This window comes from Suncus etruscus, chromosome 4, assembly GCF_024139225.1.
Source record: "Suncus etruscus isolate mSunEtr1 chromosome 4, mSunEtr1.pri.cur, whole genome shotgun sequence".
NCBI classification, from domain to species: Eukaryota; Metazoa; Chordata; class Mammalia; order Eulipotyphla; family Soricidae; genus Suncus; species Suncus etruscus.
In genome coordinates, this window is record NC_064851.1 from 84,150,302 (window position 1) to 84,164,251 (window position 13,950).

The following is a 13,950-nucleotide window of genomic DNA, read 5'->3' on the forward strand; positions in this document are numbered from 1 at the left end:
AGCATTGTTATGTGTGACTACCAAGCAAATAAACAAACAAAGGGAAAATATTTTACTCAAAAGTGAGACCAGAAAGAGAGCTAAATAATCTGAGTACTGGCTTTGAACGCTGGAGTTTCAATTGCCAGGAATGATTCTGCCTCTACTTATGTCAAGTATAGAACCAGGAGTAGCCCTGTGCACTACCAAATATTACCCAAAACCTTCCTCTATTAACCAAAAGTTGATTGTCTATTACAGAAGCACCCTTTAATAATTTTATACTGTGAACTGGGGAAAATAGGAGAAATATTTTATGAACTGCTTGATGGTTAAGACAGAAACAAAAAATAATGTAAATAGTATTCTATTTATTGTATCCAATGTTATAAAATATAAATATATATTATATAATTATTATATATTATAATGTACATTATATATTTATATACTTTATATAATATCTTTTATATATTTATATAATATAATCATTATGATTTATTATAAATAAAATATAAAATATATATTATAGGGGTCAGAGAGATAGCATGAAGGTAGGTCATTTGCCTTGTACACAGGACGGCGGTTCTAATTTCAGCATTCTCTATGGTCCCCCGAGCCTGCCAGGAGTGATTCTGAGAGTAGAGCCAGGAGGAACCCCTGAGCACTTGCCAGGTACGACCCAAAAGCTAAAACAAAAACAACAATAAAAATATATATTACAGTGCTCGCTTCGGCAGCACATATATTAAAATTGGAACGATACAGAGAACATTAGCATGGCCCCTGTGCAAGGATGACACGCAAATTCGTGAAGCGTTCCATATTTTTTTAAAAAAATATATATATTACATATAAAATATAAATTATAAGTATAGTGCAACATCTGTTGCTGCTTTGATTGGCAGGGAATTTTCGATAAATGGTCAGAAAATTTTCATGACCCAACATTGGACCTCAGACTACAGATTAAATAATAATGGAATTAAAGTGGTTATTTTGGCAGCAAAGATAAGGTCAGGTGATTTAGAGCAAGCATTTACTGAATGTAAGCATATTGCATTTTTTTGTGGGGGGGCACACCCTGTGACGCTCAGAAATCGCTCCTGGTTTGGGGGACTATATGAGATTTCGGGTATCAAACCGCGGTCTGTCCTAGGCTAGTACTGGCTGGCAAGGCAGTCGCCTTAAGGCTCCGTGCCACTGGGCCAGCCCCAAGCATATTACATTATACACCACCATGCCCATATTGAAGCTGGCATATATTAACTCTGAGTAACAATTCTGGATCATACATTTCTACTTTTCCTTCCTGGGTTGGACACTCAGTTTATTGTAGGCAGGTAGCAGAAACCATTCACTTTTGAGTTTCTGTGTCCAACCTGATTTTTTTCACTTAGCTTCTTAAGAGTAGGTACTATTTCTGTGCACTCCCAAGTTCCTTGTCCTCAGTGCTCATTATACTCTCAGCTTCTGAAAATAGATTTCTTGTATATCATCACATTCTATGTAGCCAGAATTGAGCCTGTCACACAGATCTTTGGGAGTAAATATCTTTATGTCAAGTAGAAATCTATGATGATCACTTGCTTTGTACATTATGACTGCTTTAAAGCCTGACATCAACTTCTTGCAAGGTGCACCCTCATGTCTTGTCTCTAATACCAGGCATGGCACTTTATAGTAAGTGGGTTGGTTATCCATGGAACCCTGAAGAATAAGAATATATTATGTAGATAAATTTAAGAATTTAAGGTTCTGGGTAAAGAAAGTAAATTGAAAAAAGCAGAAATAAAAATGTTTTGTATTATTGGAACTTTTTATTATTACTGTTTTCCACCTTTTACCTTCTGTTTGTTGCTAGCAAATGGGTCATGGAGAAACAATTCAGGTAAGCTGACAAAATCTGTGCTGTGTTGAAGGTACCCTATGTTTGCAGTTTCCCTTTTACCTTAGTAGAAAATCTTCTACTTTGTAGTGAGATAAAGTTTAAGAGTTTTTTTTTGGAGACAACTAACTCATTAGGTATAAGAATATTGTGAGCAAGTGGCAACTTAATTTAACTTACTTTCACATCCCCCCCCCCTCATTCTGTCTGGAGAGAGATTCTCTTTATTTCACGGTTTTTGATGAAAGATGTCACGGGTGGGAAAATCTTCAGCAATTCTGTGTCAGAAACTTTCAAAGAGAAGGGAGAACATGTTTTGAAAGCTGAGTTAAAACCCTTCTCTCTTCTGAATGCCCTTCAGAGCCTCAGGTCTGGTCTTTTCAATTCAGCTTTTGAAGTTTTGTATCTTTCAAACTTAATTCCTCTTGGAGTGTGACCAACTTACTAGAGAAGCTATGTTTTTCAAAAGGAATATTCAAACGAGAACATTTCCACGGGAATATGGATTAGCGTTCCTGTACTCTTTCTTCTGTTAGCGCTTACTCTGTTCAAAAGAGCACTCTATAAACCTGTGGATCTCATATAGTTTCTTAACCATATTGATAAGGAAAAATAAAGTGAATGCACTAAAGTTACACATTGTATCCTGTCAATCTTGTTTTGAATGAGTATATATATATATATATATGAGGTTTGAATTATTAAAATAGTCTAGCAATAAGGCAATTGTCCTTCTTTGATTAGCCCTATACTAAATATTTATTGAAGATCATCTATAGTTGATGTTCTTGAAATGTTATTTATACAAATAAAGCTATTTTTAAAGAGTTAATGTACTTTTAAGACCCCAGATATAAACAAATTGTTAAATTTTTTCTTTTGTGAATTAAAAAATCACTTATTTTATTGTGAGACAATGGTTTTCAGCATGTTTATACTTGAGGATACCCTGAGCACTGCTGACAGTCATAACCAACATCAGCAGCATAACAGTGGCTTTCAACAAGTTTGTGCATGTAGACTGGCACTGGTCTGCAGACCAGCAATTAAAAGCCACTAATGAAAAATACTTATCTAATGTCTGCATGAGATAAGTAAGACATTATTATTGTTATAAAGTTTATTCTAGTACAAACAAAACATTAAAGTATCAAACAAAACATTGTTCTCTTAATTATTTTGTATTTACTAAGTCAACAAAATATTACATTTTTAAATTGAAAATGTGACTCTCCATCTGGAATGCACACCAGAATCATCTTGAGAGTATTTAACATTAAAAAAATCTCAATACTTTGCCTACTGACCAGTTCATTCATTCAAATAAACGTTTATATAGATGCTATTAAGGCATACATATTTTGGAAAACTTCATATGTGATTCTTACATGCAGCCAGAGTTCAAAATGGAAACCAACACACAGATGTATTGAGGATTGAATACAGTCCCTCAAACTTACAAAGTATGCACTCTATCATGCTTATTCCTGGGCTTATTTTAGAATATTTTATAAAACTGAGGTTGAAAAACAAGGATTTACTCAAGTTATTTATGCTCTACTTTATTAATTCTGTGTAAACTAGGTATACTTTCAGTATTATCAGTAAATAATTTTCTTAATGGAGAATAATGGAAATCAACAAGCTTCAGAATCAGACCAAAGGTAAATGCATCCACTTTCCTTAAGGGGACTCAAAGAAGTTCTCTAACACACTGGACCACAGCACCTCAGTTCTGTCATATTTTCACATACTAACAACTAGAATTTTTATGATAGGTGAGACTTTTCTAGTCCTTGGAAGTTGTGAGTAGGTTAAAGTGCTGGGCACGAGTTTTTAAGGAACTTAGCAGATATTATAGCCAAGTCTCCAGAGCCTATAATAAAAGAGCTTTGCTGTGTTCTTCCATTGTCAAGCAAATATGATAACATGTATGTGTATTGTGACATGAGAGAGCATGTTAAACCTTGTTCCTGATCTTGTTTAGCAAATCCAGAATTCAATGAGTTAGTTCTATTGGTATGTTTAGAAAATTGATATAAAATTCTTTCTCACTCTTTACTTTTCTTCATCAAAAACTCCCACAATGCAAACATTTTCCCTGAACGTAACTCTAAAAAGTGCTAAACATAAGAACAGCTGGGTTCCACATTGTAATAGAGATCTAAATTTTAGAATTACATATTGTGTGAACTTGGGTTTCCACGGAACTTTGCTGCATCTTAATTTTCACCTCTATATTATGAGGGGTGGAAACTGACATAAACATTTCATTTGAGTCTCTGCCAGAATTACTTGTGAGATACAAAAATACACAGACCAGTGGGCAGACATTAACCATATTATTTGTCATTCATGACAGAAGTAACTTTATTAACTTAGGTGGATATTCAGGTCAAGATTTTTCATGTACTCACAGCTGTTTCCTCATAATTGGATATATTTTCGAAAGCCATTCATGCATCAAAGCATATTCTTAAAAGATTTGCCTGTATGTGTATGATGTAGCCAACTGAGATACAATAATCAAATAGACTCATTGGATGACAGTTTCATTTTGCAGTATTTCCACCATTAGAGAGAAGAAACAAATGGATCACTCATAATCTAGTTATTTCATTTGTGCATATAAAATATTAATCAAATAACTAGATGTGCTCATTTTTAATGCATTATAATGATTTTCGAAATGTGCCAAACTAAATAAGAGAGGATGTTTCTCCCACTCTATGCCCAGGATGTTATTGTGTGTTAGTAGATCCCTCCTTCTGGTGTCCTTGTAGCTTGTGGATTGCCTACTTTTCTTTGTGGCCATGTTGTATCTATACTTTCATAGCTTAGATCCATTTACATGTAAAAGAGGCAAAAGTCAAGTGCATTTGACAGCACCAACAAATGAACTCAATTTTCTCTAGCATTAATGAATATGCTGTTCACGTTTAATTTCCTAAAGCCCTAATCAATGAATATGCAGAGCATTGGATTCCTCTGATGTAAATGACAATTAGTTTATTGTTTGTCATAGTTCTTGAAGTCCACAATTCTAGTTCCTGCTTAATTAAGTGTGAAATTTAACAATCTAATAAAGAAAATTTAGTGATTTTGTTATTGGAAGGCCAGGACTTTTAAATAAATAGAAATTGACATCAGCATTTCCAGTGTTGTTTATAATGAGGGTTGAAGAATTAAAGTAACTCGAACTATTATGCCTGACATAATGTATAACAGGTTTGAACCTAGTCCTTGGTGCTTAACACTTGTACTGTACAATGCATTGAAAGTAAAAAGCCTTTCAAAATCCTTGCACCCTGTCTATTCTTGAAGGAAATGTAAAGCATGTTGATGTGTTAGCCAGGAGTGATCTATTTGCATTAAGGATCTTGGAATCTTTAACATAAAATCCATTCTAAGAGAAGAAAAGATAAGCAGGCAACTTTAATCCAGTAGTAAAGCTGTTATCTCTATAATAAAATGGCAATTCATTTGTTTAACATGCCAATATTTATTGAACATCTATCATAAGGTTCTGTTTATCTTAGAATCTTCATATCTATTACCTAGACTTGTTTTTCTCCTAGTATGGCTTTGCTTTATGGAGACAGTAGATTCTTAACATAGGAATAGAAAGCACTACTTTGTGGATATAGAATCTTATAGAATGTTCTGGGTATACAAAGTAAGTATTTTATAAAATGGAAAGAGAAGCTTTTCCCTCCTCTACACACACACACACACACACACACACACACACACACACACACACACACACACACACACACACACACACACAGTCATTTGGCCTTTAGGATGTGAAGGCTGTGACAATGCCAACTGGAAATTCACAATGCCTGGCAGAACTAGATGTAGTGGCAACAGTTCTGATGCATGCTGTGTGGTATTGCTTTACATGTCAGCAAAACTCAGAAGCTCCTGAGGACTTCTGGAAATGTTTCTGTAGCACATGATAGTTGCTGGAACCTATGGGGGTACAAGCTACTTAGAGATTGAGAAAAAATATTTCAAATAAAGACCTTTCAATATTTTCCCATAAACATCTCAGAGACATTGTTAAACAAAACATTGGAAGGATTGAAGTAAATTTCCTTTATTTAGGATGTATTAGTATAGCTGGCAATGCTTAGGTGCTACCCCTGGCATGTTGAGAGTTGAACCAGGGCTGGCTATATGCAACGTAAGTCTATTATCTGGTAGATTCTCTCCTTGGTTTTTGAAATATATTTTTTGTCTGTATTTCCTTGAGCTCAGGGCTTACTCATGACTCTGTACTCAGAGATTGGAGAAACATATGTAGTACCAAGATTGGAATGTGTTAGGGGCAACTGAATGTAAAGCAAAGGCCCTTCCCACTGTCCCTGAAGAATTTTTTTTTTTTTTGAGGAAAATCATAGGAATCAAACATTTGGCCAATTTAAAAAAAGGATTTATTCAAAATAAGTGTTTGTGTGGTTCACTTCAGATGGCCAGTCTAAGGGCATAAAACACAGATAAGTGGTGTTTATTCCCTTTGTATGTTTTATTGGCTTTCCTTCAAACATCTTTGGTTTTCAGGAATGTTTGGGTATTAGGATAGAATTCCCAAGGACATTTCAAGGATCTTAGAGAGAGTCATCAATTTCATGCTTTCAGGGTTGTAGGGTTGGATTTGTGTATTTATTAATCTTGTATTGTTTTTAAATTAGTGTCTTAAAAAGACAAATAACATTGCCAAATAAATCCACTATTTTAAAATTAATTTTTACAATTAAAATTTTTCTTTCTTTATTTTTTTGGGTTTTTTTTTGGGGGAGGGGGGCACACCCGGCAGTGCTCAGGGGTTACTCCTGGCTATTTGCTCAAAAATAGCTCCTGGCAGGCACAGGGGACCATATGGGACACCGGGATTCGAACCAACCACCTTAGGTCCTGGATCGACTGCTTGCAAGGCAAACGTGGCTATGCTATGTCTCCGGGCCCTTAATTTTTTTCTTAAATTTATCTTTAATTGTGCTTTCAGAGACACCTGATAAAATTTTAGTATAGAAGACTTGGATGTGGCAAAATAAAAAATAACATGGCATCATGTTATAAAAATCTTGAAAATCATCATATATACATTTGCATACACACATATAGCTGTCCATGTGCACAGGTATTGTTAGGGTCTAGAAATTGAAGGACGAGACCACACAAATTGGAGTAAAGTTTAAACTTTACTCCGCCTGCTAACAGCTCCTAACCGACCGGTCAAGGTTCTCTCCCACCAGTCAGGGTTCTCTCCCACGAGGAATGAAAGAACTCCGTCCAAGGTCGTGAATGGGATTATATAGGATAGGGTTATAGGGAGGTTCTAGTTTTCTGATGATCTTTAAAATAATTGGCTCTTGTCCAAGGGTACCTTCCTATTGCTCCCTTGTCCTTCCCTGATGGGCTACCTAGTATGGCCAGGTAGACTGAGGCGGGGTCTATGGAAATAGGCTCGCACCATGTGGTCCTTACAAAATGATGTTTCTTCCTGCTCAGAACCTAAGCAGAAGCCTGGCATGTGGCTTTTACAAAATGGCATTCCTCCTTGTTCAGAACTTAGGTCCCAACAGTATGACAAAGGAAAGCACTGTCAATATCCTTGGACTACAATAAGTCATTTTATTTTAAACAACTGATATGCCAGTGCCAGGTATAAAGATATTTTAATTAGACAAGTTGAGTTATTTTATCAAGAAATTTTTTGGTAATTTAAATTACAATGTTTATATTTATGGTTTTGATGTCTCTGTTATTGCACCACTAACTTCACTGAAGTCCACCTTAAATCTTTCAGATTTCTAATGTTTAAGAAATGAGGCACAAGCTAAGTTGGGGACTATGTGAAATGAAAGGCACCTACTTTTTCATTCTAGCCCACTTTTTTATGCTCTACATTTTTTTTCTCACTACTGCTTTGTAATCTTGGTAATCAAGGACCCAGGGTTTGTCATCATTTAATATTGTTTATTTCTTACTTTGTTTCTCTGTATACCACAGTGAGATCATTCACTATTTGAACTTTCATCTGATTTTCACTTAACATGATGCCCTCCAGTTTCATCCACGTTGCAGTAAAAAGAAAGATTTTATCTTCTGACAGTTGTGTAATGTTAACAATATACACTTATGCAATGTGTTCATATATTGTGTTTATATGTCACAAGTTCTTTACTCACCTGTTATTGATCATTTGAGTTGTTTGATATTTTTCTATTATTATTTAGTGCTGAAATAAACCACTGTGCCCATATTCTTTTCAAGTTAATATTTTTGTTTGAGGGTTAGATGACAAGAAGTAGAGTCTTTGGGTCATAAGAAAGCTTTATAGTTACCTTTATGAGAAGTTTCCATATGTAATCCATATAGATGGAATTCACAGAGACCAGTAACAGTGGAAAAACTGTTTTAACCACATCTCCATCAACAATGGTTTCCAAATATCAATGTATTTTTTCCTAGATTCAATACTTTGATATGTTTTTTAAATATTAATGTTCTGAATTTATTATATATTTTTATTTTGGTTAGGCTGCAACACCATTGAAGTGTAATTTTTTTTTTTTTGGTGTTTGGGCAACACCCTGTGACGCTTAGGTGTTACTCCTGGTTATGCACTCAGAAATCACTCCTGGCTTGGGGGACCATATGGAATGCTGGGGGATCCAACCAAGGTTCGTCCTAGGTTGGCCGCATGCAAGGCAAATGGCCTACTACTGTGCCACCACTCCAGGCCCTGGAGTGTAATTTTTAAGAGGCAGTAATTGTGTAAATTTAATAGACAATAACTAACTAATGTTTTTGATTAGTTCCATAATGAACCATTACTATTAACTTGTTTCTATAGATTTTCAAATGAACTGTAAAAAATTAAATTTATTAATGTGTGCATATTTAAATTTTAGTGTACATTCATATTTTTCTCTAGACTTAAGGCTAATTAAGTATAAAAAGATTTAAATGTAACCAATAATTTAAGATTAAAAAGAAATTAAAAATAAGTTTTAACCAGAACATTTACACTCAAAACCTTTTAGTAGGTATGAACACACACACTGTAAATTAAAATGACTTTTCTGTAGAAGTAGCCATGGGCTGGAATTCTAGAAGACTGTGCTCTTTTCACAACTTTAAACCTGGCTTTCTTAGTGACCTTTAGTAATTGTTTGATAGATCTTTCAGAAGCTAGGAACATATTAGGTGATCAATAAATGCCTCAGAATTTCATTAAGCCCAGGAGAAAGACTTGTAGGTCTGTTTTTCCCACAGGACAATTTTCAAGGCCAGTTGGAAGAGATCTTAGTTTTAATCTGGAATAAGACCTATGCTCCAATATCACATTTTAGAGGTTTCAGATTTTCTAGTAAGGGCTATATTTAAAAGACGTAAAGAGACGTGAAATATTCTCTCTGGTAAGTATAAAAACTATAATGTTAAAGAAATTAAAAATTTCATTCTAGCTGAGATGTAGCTCAGCAAGAAAGAACATACCTTGCATGCATGGGGCTCTGGGTCTAATCCTCAGCACTTTACATCCTTCAAATTAAAAAAATATGTGAAGAACAACTAATTTTCTGTAGTTTATTGAATTAAGTGCATGTTAGAGGACTTAACTTAAATCCCAATCCTCTTGAGTATGTGGTAGGTACTTACTGATTGTAACAGACTGATCATAAGTAACTGAAAGCATACATGCTATCACTAATTTAGCTTGAATCTTACCAGGGAAATTTATCCTGAAATAAATTGGGAAATAACAGTAAAGTTAACTCAGCTGTATTTTCTCCCTGCACAGCAATACCTGTATAGCATTAAAAGAAAGACTGGCAGTGAATCTTCACAGGAATGCCAGGTAACAAGTGTAATATCTTTTACATTAATAATGTGCACAAATATACTTGCTACTCAACTTTTTCCATTTTATTTTTTAAAAAAAAATTTCCTATTTTCTTTCTTTTTTATTTATTTATTTATTTATTTTTTTTGGTTTTTGGGTCACACCTGGCAGTGCTCAGGTGTTATTCCTGGCTCCAGGCTCAGAAATTGCTCCTGGCAGGCACAGGGGACCATATGGGGCGCCGGGATTCGAACCGATGACCTCCTGCATGAAAGGCAAACGCCTTACCTCCATGCTATCTCTCCGGCCCCCTCCTATTTTCTTTCAATTTTTAAAATAACTTTGTTCTCCCTTGTCTAAAAACAAATACATTATTATCAGCTATGTCAATTATGTGATTTTCTTTAATTATATATTTTAATTAATAGAATAAATATTTTATAATCTTACGTATAGCTAAATTCAATTAAAACTTGCAATTATGGCATAAATTTTGCTTTTATTTTCTCAAAAAATAACTATATCTATTCCTTTATTCATTACTTACATATAAAATACATTTAAATATTGTAACTATAAGAAATTTACCTTACTTCATAACAATTTTGAAATATCTAATGCTATGGTGCTTTGACCTAACTTATGTGTTACCATTTCAGAGAAAACTCGGTCCTCCCAAAGAAAAAGGACCACTTGCAGCTCCAGAACCTGATCGGTTCAAATAATATTCCACTATCTAATTAATCTGATCTTTTTCAGAAATTAAAGCTGTAGAAGGAAACCAGTCAATTGCATCATTTGGAGTCAAGGTAGCATAAAAATTTCATCCTTTTTTTTATAGGTAGAAACTACAATCCTTTGCTACCCTGAAGAAGACAGAGGATGGACCTTTTTCCCCCCACATTTCCTTTGTAATATTTTCTAAGATGATAGAATCTCTAGAAAATAAAATTAGAAGGGAAGACTATAAGTTCCCCTGAAATGCTTAGGTTATTAAAATTAATACAGGTCTAGAGACATTTTCTCTTGGACCCAGTTAAGAGTAAGCAACACATTTATTAACAGCTAGCAAAGTTTTCCGGTAAAGTTTGCAGGTTTGCAGAAAGAAAACGCAGGAACCGCCTTTTAGCCTGGGCTGAGTCCCCAGCCTGGATGGTTAAAGAAAGGATTCCCTGCAGATTCAGCTGCTCAACCTTCAGGGCAGAAAGCAGACTATCCTGGAAACTTCCACTGATAGCTGTGACTGCTGGAAACTGCCTGGAAACTGATGACATCAGAGCCCGTAGCTGAGATTAAATGCTTCCTGACTGCAAATACTCTAAAATACTCTAAAAATTAAAACTATTGCTTCTTGCTTTTAGGTATATATATACATACATACATATATATATATATATATAATCAAGGAACATATATATATATGTTCCTTGATTAAGCCTATTTGGTTTAACAGCAGCTATTGTTTTATTTCAAAAAAGGGGGAATGTCAACCTACTGACATTCCTATCAAAGCTTGTTCATATATCCCATTGTTTTCTTTTCTTTTCCTTTCTTTTTTTTTTTTTTTTTTTGGTTTTTGGGCCACACCCAGCGGTGCTCAGGGGTTACTCCTGGCTGTCTGCTCAGAAATAGCTCCTGGCAGGCACGGGGGACCATATGGGACACCGGGATTCGAACCAACCACCTTTGGTCCTGGATTGGCTGCTTGCAAGGCAAACGCCGCTGTGCTATCTCTCTGGGCCCAATTCCATTGTTTTCTATTGCTTAATTCTTCTACTCTAAATTAAAATTTTCTATTCTTATGGCAGGAGCAGAAGATGTTAGTATTACTCCATTATTTTTGCTCCTTATAATTTTCTTGCATAAAAATTGTTTTTACTACTTGTATTAACTCCTCGGTGTCAGGAGAGATGCTCATTCTTTATTATACTAAAGCAACCAGCCTATGTTTAGGTCCTTATAGAGATAGATAATAACTGGTATCCCAGCCATCATACTATCTTGACCGTTTGGCTAACAGATATAAAAAATTTAATTTTTAATAAAAAGGAGTGTAATGTCAGGCCACACCTAAGCATCTCTATTAAAAGGGATGATTCAGTAGGCCCAGATGTATTTCTAATTTTCCTGGCATGGAGAACTGAAAATTCCCCATGGGATTCTGTTGACAGACCCATTGAGGATGTTTGGATGCTTTGGCCCTGTGTGGAGAGTTGAAGAATTCCTGAAGAGATATTTCTGAAATTCATGTCTTGGTACTGACATTATATTCCCTTTATATTATTTGGCTTAAATATTATTTCTTCCTTGTATATTTACAGGCCAAAATATGGCCTCAATTAAATTATTTTGCCCAGATAATTCTCAGTACCATAATGAAACTAAGACAATTTTCTTCTCTCTGTCATCCCTATTTACATCTAAAAGCCAAGTTAGGAACTTAGCTCTGGGTCATTGAAGCTCCTAGCTAGGTACAAAATTTACATTTCTTTGACCTGGCCCTCTCTTACTCAAAGAGCAATTTTTGCCATCTAGCCTGCTAAACCAGTCAGATTGATATGTATATAATAATAGGCCTGCTGTTAAAGTTTCTATTTTTCTAAACTTCCACTATTTAAGACTGTCACTTTTCCCTTTAAATACTTGAGCATGGGGATTAAAATTGTTACACGCTTGCCAGAACGTGTGCCCCATAGAATTTATTTTGTGGTCTCTCATTTATTTCATATTTCGCCATCTGTGTATCCACTCTCCTCAAAGGGGACTCAAAAGAAGCCCTCTAATGCATCCGGACCCCAAGAGCCAGTCCATGATATCTAGTGGACCAAAAGCTAGCCTGTAACAATCATGTTGGTTATTGGTGGAGTTATTTCTCTTAACTGTAACTCGCCAATTGTGGTAAACTTCATATTATGGCTGGTCCTTCAAAATCTCATCTCTGTTGTCTTTGGGTATTATCACAATAATGTCTTTTATTTTTCTTAAATACCACAGATGAGTGAGAGTATTCTGTGTCTCTCTTTCTCCCTCTGATTCATTTCACTCAGCATAATAATTTCCACGTCCATCTACATATAGACAAATTTCATTCCTTCATTTTTATGGACAGCTGCATGGTATTCCAATGTGTATATGTACCACAGTTTCTTTAGTCACTAATCTGTTGTCAGGTATCTGGGTTGTTTCCAGATTCTGGCTATTGTAAATTGAGTGGCAATGAACATAAGTGTGCAGAAGGCATTTTTGTACTGTGTTTTTGTATTCTTAGGGTATATCCCTAGGAGTATTACCACTATGTTTCTTAAGAAATGAGTACTATTTTAAGTAAATTATTACTATAATTATAATCTTTATCATGGCAGAATTAGAATTGAAAGGTGTGGTATTTTCCAAAATGGACACAAAACTTTTCTTTCTTGTATCTTGTGATATAGCCTGCTAGCAATGCTAACACTGGACTTGGCCATGTGACACATTTTGGCTAGTGATAAATAGCATACGGGTCAGAAGCGGGTGTTTAAAAACTGTTTGTAAACTGGGATTTGCATTCTTTTTCAAACATATACACAATGTCTAACCACATTGTAAAGGACCTCAGGTAATGAGTCCTCTAAGTGATGAGACACAGGTGGCCCCACTACCCTGTCTCTTAGCTAACAATCCAGTATTGGCAAATAGCACAAATCATTAGTGGCACAAAGTAGTTGAAATTTCAGAGATATTACCTTGTCTCACTAGTCACTGTCTAAACTACCAGAAATCACAATTGCATCCAAGATATGGCACACAGAGTCAACCCAGCTAAGCAACAAAATTCTACACTAAATAAGATATTTTGTGGTGATTTGTCATAGAGCAAAAGTTAATTAATGTATGACCTGACAAAGGAAATGTGACTCCACCTCGGATACTATGTGTAACTTTACCTGCAAGACCCTCCCATTTCTGGGAGGGGTCTTGGGAAAGTTAGATAAGGCCTTTGACTGGAGGGATTAAGGACTTTACCAGCATGGAGAGGTAACAGGAGGAGACATGGCTGGAAAAGCTAAGACGCAAGGCAAGCTAAGGATAGCATGCGTAAATGGTTAAGATTTACCACACATGCAGTGGATAGGGCATGAATAAAGCTGATGCTTCCTGAAGCCTGCTTGTGAGTGAGATTTCTACCCGCCGCTTTCCAGGACCCAGATACCCGCCGGCTGAAGGGGGTTGCAGAGCCACGTGG

The 13,950-nt window shown here is 35.4% G+C and overlaps 1 non-coding gene across 1 annotated transcript; it reads left to right on the forward strand.

The window, feature by feature from the left end:
- Window positions 1-703: 703 nt before the first annotated feature.
- LOC126008352 (U6 spliceosomal RNA) lies at window positions 704-810 on the forward strand. Its single transcript, XR_007495686.1, has one exon. It is a non-coding gene; the product is annotated as a U6 spliceosomal RNA (small nuclear RNA).
- The last annotated feature ends 13,140 nt before the right edge of the window (window positions 811-13,950 follow it).